This window comes from Malurus melanocephalus, unplaced genomic scaffold, assembly GCF_030028575.1.
Source record: "Malurus melanocephalus ecotype Western Australia unplaced genomic scaffold, MMel_1.1 scaffold_413, whole genome shotgun sequence".
NCBI lineage: Eukaryota > Metazoa > Chordata > Aves > Passeriformes > Maluridae > Malurus > Malurus melanocephalus.
In genome coordinates, this window is record NW_026623645.1 from 36,497 (window position 1) to 43,322 (window position 6,826).

At 44.8% G+C, this 6,826-nt stretch overlaps 1 pseudogene; it reads right to left on the reverse strand.

The window, feature by feature from the left end:
* Positions 1-818: 818 nt before the first annotated feature.
* Positions 819-2,330, reverse strand: LOC130581506 (U4/U6 small nuclear ribonucleoprotein Prp31-like; annotated as a pseudogene).
* Positions 2,331-6,826: the final 4,496 nt, after the last annotated feature.

Here is a 6,826-nt window from a genome sequence, read left to right on the forward strand (position 1 = left end):
TGTGTACTGCTTAATGAGATGTACTCTTCTCAGAAACGTATTTCTCATTTTGGGAAGATGTACTTATATAAGTTTGGCATCTGTAKTTCTAGATGGATTCTGAGGCTGTAAAATCCACAAACACACCAGTTCCTCCAGGCACAGCTCTTAATCAGTTTCTGTTGTTTTAAGGTTCTTAAGATTCAGCCAATTGAATGCTCAGGCAACTCAACAGCTCTGCATAGATTGATTAGCTCATTAAATGTGCTACCCAGCAGCTGGGTTTTGTTGTTGCTTTTTAGGCTGATATTTTAGCCCYGATGTACCAGATAGGTCAGTTTTGTTCTACCAGGATGTTATGATTGTGAATCTAACCCAAGAAATAAAAAATCAGGCTYCAGTAGTTGTAGCAGAGGACTAGTAGCAAGGCCTGCTTAACTCCAGGCTGCAGCACAGTGCAGGTGTTACCATGGTAACTTCYTAAATATCAAAGTACTATGTGGGTACGATGCCTATTGATTTTTGCCTTTTTTCTTTTATATATTCTCTGTATTCTTTACACATATGTTTGCAACTCTATAGCCTATTATTTATTCTTTTTTGTTTATTATTATTTTTTTTCCAGTCCCTCCTAAATCTATTCAGAACCCCTGCAAAATCCATCCAGGACCCCCCGACCCCCTTCTCAATCCCCCCACAACTCCCCCAAGATGTTCTAACCACAAATTCCAATAATTATAAAAAGTTTAGGAAAGTTACACTGGGGGAAAATTCTTGGGAATCTGGAGGTTGCAGGGTGGGGTTGGGGGAATGGGGACCCCATTTTTGTCCCCCTTGACCTTGAGGACCCCCCAAAAACTTCCCCAAAACCCAAATTCTGATGGGATTTGGGGCTTCCGAAGTGCTCGAAGGAGGTGGGGTCTCCATTTTTGTCCCCTTTGACCTTGAGGAACTCAGCCACRCTGGAGAAATATTTCTGGTTGGCCTYGGCCACTTTCTTCTTGGCTGCCTGYRGGTTCATGAYCTCCAACCCCTGCAGGAGGGTGAAGGCCACGCTCGAGGACGTGCCCRAGCTGCGGTCCTGGATGGTGCATTTGTCACCCCACAGGTGACACTCTGCAGGCTCCTCTKCAGGTTTCTGCTGATCCGGGCCTTGGTGGCCTCATTGGCCTGGGSCTGGCRCACGCGGCCACTGYGGCCCTTGTGCAGGTGGCCCAGGCYGAAMCTGAKGTTCCTCCTGGTGGCRTCTTCCTCGATCTGCCTGAAGCTCATCCTGTTGACCTGTTTGAAGATCTCTGTCAGCCCCAAGTGCTCCTTCATCTTCCAGTAGTGCCAGCCCCCGTCTTCCTCCTCTGCCCATCCAGCGGCACCAGCAGCAGCTTCACCTGTTGGACCGGGGGGAGCTCCTGCCACTTTTCCACCTCACGCTCAATCTCCTCCTTCAGCTCGCAGCCCCCCTTCCCGTCCTGGCTCTCGTGGAAGCTGTCCACCCTGGCCGCCAGTGTCCTCTTGACCGCTTTTCTCCTCAAGTCCGGTGGCAGGCCCTGGACGATGTCGCTGTGCTAGATGAGGCCAGGGTGGGGCAAGATGGAGATAGAGGAGAAGCCGGACAGCGCCCGGTGCTGGGTCCCCAGCAGGAGGATGCTGCAGGCCGGCAGCTTAGACAGCGGGGTGAGGCCCCTGTCACCCCCATGATCTTGGCAGCCGTGGAGACCCYGAGGATGRGGGAGAKGYTGGGGGYRATGAAGGACATGCGGGACTCCAYGTACTCRTMGATGCGCAGCTTGGCCCTGCTCGGYRCCAGCACCATGTCACACGTGTCCTCGACCCTGCCCAGCTCCTCCTCTGACAGCTGCTGTCCCTGGGTGGTGGAGGTCATCATGCTGACATCTGCTGCACTTTCTCATTGTTCTTGCATTTATCTGGGGAATTCCCCTATTCCTTGATGGTTCGGACGTAATCCAGGGCRTTAGGCACCAGCGCCTCCAGCTCYGGGARCCGTTTGGAATATTTGTCCCSGATGAACTTGTGGATGATGTTGAGCTCATTGTCGATCTCCGTTGTGGGATTGTTGGCATCCACAATCAGCCGGTACTCTGGGGCCACCTCCACCAGCCCCAAAACTTCGGATGCCTTGGGCATTAGAAAACATCCTAATATATTCCTCAATTTTCTGCATGATCTTGGCAAACGCCCTGGATCCCCAGAGCTTGGCAATGTTCTGCATGTCCTCAGGTGGCTCCAGTTCTTCCTGCACATCCTTGATCAGGGGCTCTTCTTCCCCCTTGGAGCCTTTGTCCTCATCCTCCTCCCTTGCTGCTGTCTGCCAGCAGCTCATCTGCCAGTGACATGGCTGAACTGGGAGCACCCATACCTTCACCCATCAAATTGTTTGTTAAGACATTAGCTTTCCCTTCCTTATTTTTCAATTTGTCTTCACAAACCCTAGTTTGTAACTAGGGTTTAACCCTTTTTAACAACCTGGTACATTTGAAACACCCCCTTCTGAGTTTTCCTCATCTGATCCCTGTACTGGGTTGTGCTAGTTTGAAAGCACGCCAGTGGAGGCATTAACCCCACACAAATATGTTGCGAGAGATTCTAAGTCAGAACTCAAATTCATTAGGAAAATTAAAGCAAATAGTAGAGAAATACTGGCTTAAACTGACAAAGCCGAATATGACCTGACACTTATTTGTCAGAGTGGTGGTAGCAGTCCAGTTAAATGGTGGCTGAAGTTCTGTTGGAGTGATGGATGTGGTCTTGTCAAATTGATGATCCAGTAGAGGCGCCTGGTCCCAGTCTGGAGGTCCAGTGGTGGCTATTGAAATCTTATCCTCTGGGAATCCAGCAGTGGTGTTCCATGCCTCAGCTTACATACAGGTGGGAATGTTCAACTCCTCCCCTCTGGGCAAGGCATTTCCCAATGGGATGATGTAATTCCAGGAGTCATCCCAGGAGACCTTGATGGCCCATTAGTGGAGATGGCCCCCCACAGAGTGGTTGCTGTTTCCACGGAGGGTGTTATCAGGGCTGAGTCATGGGGAGGATAAAAACCACTGCTTTTGTGTACATTTCTTCATAAGTGCCCCTGGAGGCCTCCAATGCAGACCAGCTTYTGTATTACCTCCTATAYCAATATTATCTYGWAAGTGTGTATTGTTTMATTTCTAGRTTGAAAAAGGCATTAGGTGCAGAAACTTTCCCAGCAGAGACCTGGGAGATAGTTCTGTCYATTTGAGATCCAGGCTCTGAGATGTATCACAGCTGGGCATCTTACTGAAAGCCAGGGGAATTACAAGCTAAATGAGCTTTTGAGAAGTTAATTCATTATTAACACATTTTCTGAGTAGTTAATGCAAGTGGATTGAGTAGTATGTGTAAGGGGTGGCATGACTGGCTCTTAACTAAAATAGCGGTGGGGGAAAGGAAGTATTTATAGCCATGATCTGAGGTTTTCGTTGTCCAATTGCCTCTGTATTCCAAATGWTTCTTTGAAGAGTCTGAAGGCAGCTGTTGAGGGAAGGATAAATGTTTCCAAACCTGTGCTATGCAAGAGATTCACAGACTGCCTCAGCTGACTTCCACTTAGCTTTCACTGTGGTCTCAAGCAGACTTGGCACAGGATATGAATGGCTGATGGGAAAAGGCAGCACATCTGTCTTCTGCTGACTTTAACCCTTGGAGCTGTTTGTTTTTGGTGGAATATGAGACCCCTGGCACATCAAATCTGTGTTTGCTTTCCCAGAACACAGGAAAGCCTGGCTCCCTGGCAACTGTTATGGTTTCATTAAGATCTGAGATTTTTATGGGGCAGAACATTTTGTGCTGGTTTCACTGCCACCTGACACCCTGGTGATGGGACTGAAAAAACCCTGCTCTGTGTGTATGTACATGTCCTGTCCTAAACGGGGATTGCAAGGATTATTTCCTTCAATATGGCTACTAAGAARCACCTTTGAGCAGGAGCAGTGTTGTAAAGGCTCCCACACACCCTTTCAAATGCTCTACCTGTGCAGCTCTCTGAAAGTGCTCTCTAAAGCAGGCAGAGCTGGTGTTGGAAAAAACACTCAGGCTTTTCCCTGGTCCTTCAAGAGAATTTATTGTAGTCTCCCTACTCAGCAGAGGTCAGACCAAGTGAAATCCACCATTATTAATGATACTTGCCAGGACAGAGCAGAAGAAAACAGAGGAGACTAAAGGCCACATAGTCCCCTGACATGAACTTGTCAGGCCCATGAATGAAACAGCTCAACCTCCTGACACATTCCTGACCAAATGTTATGTTTTCAGTTGCTCCAGCTTTCTGGAATGGCTGCATGATACAGTCACCATGGAGACAACCTCTTTCTGGRTACCCAGAGGGCCCATAAAAAAATTATCCACAAATCAGAAGGTACCTCTTTGGACCTTGTGGGAGATGGTTTATAGGACTTTTGGCTGGTGAGTTCATTAGGTGAAGAGATGGACTACAGAGGCTGCCACCCACTGTTTGCTGGTCATTCTCTGGCCCTGCATCTTCCCCCTAAAGACTTCTACATCAAATGTCATGGGAGCACTCTAAAAGTCAGATTTTTTTTTGGACTGTGCTAATGCAACATTGCTTGACCATTATGTGTTGTGTATTGAAAACCGTTGCATATGAGTCCAGGGGCTTGTGTTTTTGGCTTGAGTTCAAGATTTGGTTGCTTGCAAGTGACACAAATTCTGAAATAAAGAATACGAAATTATGCATAGCATCCTTGAGAGAGATACTCCAGCCTTATATCTCCTTCCCATCTATGACCTGCTCTTACCTACAGTAAAAAGGTATTTCAGGTTCTATAGTCAGCTCTAGGTTAAGTGTTTTATGCAGGTTTTGGCAAAAGATTCAAGCACTGCTGTTCCTCTACTAATTGGAATTTTCTCTACCAGCTATGTGTACATTATTTCAAGTGCCAGTTCACAGATAGGGTTTGTTTGCATTCATTCTCATATTTGTTCTGTGTCATAATTTTCATACAGTTATATGGAACAAACTTGTTTGAACATTCCCACTTAAGTGTAGGAAAATATTTTCACATGAGTATCATCTTCTTGGCAAACACTAATGTGGACACGAACTTCTGTGGAAACTGTTCTGTGTTCTTGGGAAGAATTTACCTTGAAATCCCTTCATATTGCAGAAAAAAAAATTCAGCATCAGTCATTGCACAGAGGGTCTGTGGAAATACAAACTTCACATAACTGTCTGTGCTGTTGATAAATTGCACTGTACTTCCCAAAAGATTCTTGGGAGAGAAGTAAAGATAAGGGTAAAGTTAAGATATTTTTCAACAAGTTAAAGTTAAGATATTTTTCATCTGAGAAAACCATATGCCTATTTGAACAACCAGGATATGCTCCTTGGTTTTGTATGGACCAATCATATCTTGTGTTATGATCTAGTAACTGGGAAGATTTGATACTGATTTTTTGGGAAGGGAAGAATTCTGCTGGGTTATTATTATATGCTAATTTTACAATGATAATGTGAGCACTGTGTTAACGACACTCTAAGTGTGTTATGCTGTCACTGTAGCTGAAATCTGATGTGCTTTTGTTTTGGTTTATCAGGTAACAATATACTGAGGGAAAGCTGCATTTTGTCTGGGATCCTAAATGCAGTTTCCCCCCACTTTGTTTTTGATCTGAGGTCTGTAGGAGGTCAGTGGAGATGATGGYTGGGAACAAATGAAAGTGTGCCGGTACAGAACGCTGCAGTGCTGTAATCGAGCATCTGTTGCTGTAATGTGTGAATGTTTGGCATTCAGGGAGCTGRGACACAGATTGTTGCTAGCTCCTTCCCAAGGTTATTTCAGAAGYACACAGAGCAGCTGGCAAGGTCTGGGGCAGGTTTAACTCTCTAGTGGCTTTCAAGTGCACACTGTATTAAATATTAAGTACACATGAAAAAGCCGTTTTTCTCAGCAAAAAATATTTTTTCTTCTGTAACTTATGTTTGACCTCAATACTAAATCCCTTGGTCACCAWCTGACAGAATTACACAGTGTGAGATGTACAAAACCAGAAAACAGAAACCTGCAATAAGTTTTGATGGGGTTGGGTGATTGCTTTTGAATGGGGATTGTTGAGCAGAACTGAGCAAAATAATGAGATATGTACTGTGAGCTAACATTATAGTAGAGCCAGACTGGAAATGACCTATAGGATGTAAGGGGACAAGCTTTCATCAGTCATCCCTGTGCTAGCCAACTAGATATCAGGGGATACAGCTTGCCATCCTTCCTACAAAAGGCTGGGTCCACAACACTGTCTTCTAATAAACTGTGGACTGTAACATCTTTTTCTCTTACCTTTGATCTGAACTTTTTTGCTGTTTGGTCAACACTACACCAGACTTGGTGTAGTGAAATAATAGCAGGAGAAAGTATMACTCATATGGGAAACAAAAAGTTCTATTGCTACTTAATATGCTATTACACCTGCCTTGTTCCTCTACAATTCAAAGGTGATTGTAGGATTAGTTGTTGAAAAACTGCAATGTGAAGTCGTGGAGACAGATGAGCAAGTCAAGCGAAATGCAAAAATGAATAGTGACAGTATTTATCAGGGCTTCTTAAGACCTTATACTTCTTATCACGTTTGGAACTTGAAACTGAKTGCTTTTATAAAGCATTCTGAAAATAGTTGGAATATATACTTATTGGGTGATGGTGCTTCATTTCCCTGAATGTACATTGAGTTCATCATTGAATGCTTGTTATTCTTGAGCTATCACAAAAATGTTTTTTTAAATTTTAAAGCAATGAACCTTTGCAATTTTGAAGGATTTGGGGGCAACTTTATTTTTTGTTGTTTTGTTTTT